Source organism: Mus caroli, chromosome 16 (genome assembly GCF_900094665.2).
Source record: "Mus caroli chromosome 16, CAROLI_EIJ_v1.1, whole genome shotgun sequence".
NCBI classification, from domain to species: Eukaryota; Metazoa; Chordata; class Mammalia; order Rodentia; family Muridae; genus Mus; species Mus caroli.
The window spans coordinates 29125146-29126921 of NC_034585.1; the positions used below are offsets into that span (position 1 = coordinate 29125146).

General features: G+C 39.2%; 1 pseudogene across 1 annotated transcript; it reads left to right on the forward strand.

Moving 5' to 3' along the window:
• Positions 1-1072: 1072 nt before the first annotated feature.
• LOC110311996 lies at positions 1073-1428 on the forward strand (annotated as a pseudogene). Its single transcript, XR_002380016.1, has one exon. The product of XR_002380016.1 is annotated as a 60S ribosomal protein L39 pseudogene (transcript).
• Positions 1429-1776: the final 348 nt, after the last annotated feature.

Sequence of the window (1776 nt, forward strand, 5' to 3'; positions counted from 1 at the left end):
ACCATCTTAAAATTTAAGACTTAAACAATGGCAATACACAAATCATTCAACCTAATGCACAAAGATATATCATCTTACTAGCAATATTCCAGTGTTCATTTCTCTTCCTCCTCCTCGTCCTCCCCGTCCTCCTTTTTTATTTCTTTTTTTGGGGGGAGGGGGTTGGAGAGGTTTTTTGTTTGTTTGTTTGTTTTGGTTTACATTTTTTGTTTTGTTTGGTATGATTTGGTTTTGGTTTTGGCTTTTGAAACAGGGTTTCTTTGTGTAGCCCTGGCTGTCCTAGAACTTACTCTATAGACCAAGCTGGCCTGAAACTCAGAGACCCACCTGCCTCTGCCTCCTGAGTGCTGGAATGAATGGTAGGCATCCGCTTACCTGACCTGTTTTTTTATTTCTGATATTAGTATTTTGTATATCTTTAAGACAGGGTTTTGCTATGTAACCCCACTGGCCTGGAACTCATTACATAGATCCGGATAGCTTCAAATTCCCAGAGGTCTGTCTGTCTGTGCCTCCCAAGTGCTGGGATTAAAGGCATGTGCCACCATAACTGACCAGTAATTCATATTTTCCACTTGATAAATAGAAAAGTTTTAAGAATAGTACAAAAGTTCCTGTGCATTCCTTACCTAGTTTGTTTCTGTAATACGTTTGTCAAATCTGAAAAACAGCATCGGTGTACTGTTAACTGCATTGGTTAACCCCAGCATAAACTAGATTTTACCAGAGTTTCACTAGGGACTTGTTCAGAATCTAATCCAGAATACTATATTGCATTTAGTTTAGTTTCTTTCTTTCCTTGTTCTTTATGACCATGATAAATGTAAGAACTATTGATCTGATAGTTTATAGAATACCTCAGTTTGGAGTTATTTTATGTTTTTCTTATGACTAGTCTGTGTTAGAAATCAGCAGTGCTGGACAGTGGTCACATACATCTTTGATCCCAGAGCTCAGGAGGCAAAGGCAGATCCCAGAACACCCTCAAGGCCAGCCTGATCTACAGAGTAACTTCCATGACATCCAAGGCTACACAGAGAACCCTTGACTTAAGAAAACAAAACACGCTTTCTCTTCTCCATTCCTCCGCCATTGTGTCCGCTATTCTTGATTCGGCTTCTCGCTATGTCTTCTCACAAGACTTTCCGAATCAAGCAATTCCTGGCCAAGAAACAAAAGCAAAATCTCCCTATTCCTCAGTGGATCCGGATGAAAACTGGTAACAAAATCAGGTACAACTCTAAGAGAAGACACTGGAGGAGAACGAAGCTGGGTCTGTAAGGATTCACACAATGGCAAGACTGAGGATTTATACTGAATTGTCATCAATCAGTCCTACCAGATGGATTTCAACATTTAAACCTGGAGACTTTTCGTGTCTTAAATTAGGATGTTTGTCCAGTAATAAAATATAGAACCTTTCAAAAACAAAAAACAAAACACTCACAAGAGATTTATTTTCATTATTTATTTGAGTGTGTGCATGTGTGTGTTCATGCATGTATAGGCCAGAAGAGGGCAGGAGATCCCCCTGGAGCTGGAATTACAGACTGTTGTGAGGTGCCCGCGTGTGGGTGCTAGGAATCTGATTCAGGGCTCCCTGGATGAGCAGGATGCACTCAGCTACAGAGCTGTCCTTCTCTTTTACTATTCTGTTCTTTTTTTTTTTTTTTTTTTTTTTTTTTTTTTGATTTATTTATTTTTTATATGTAAGTACACTGTAGATGTCTTCAGACACTCCACAATGTGGCAATCTCAGCATTAGAAAAAGTACCT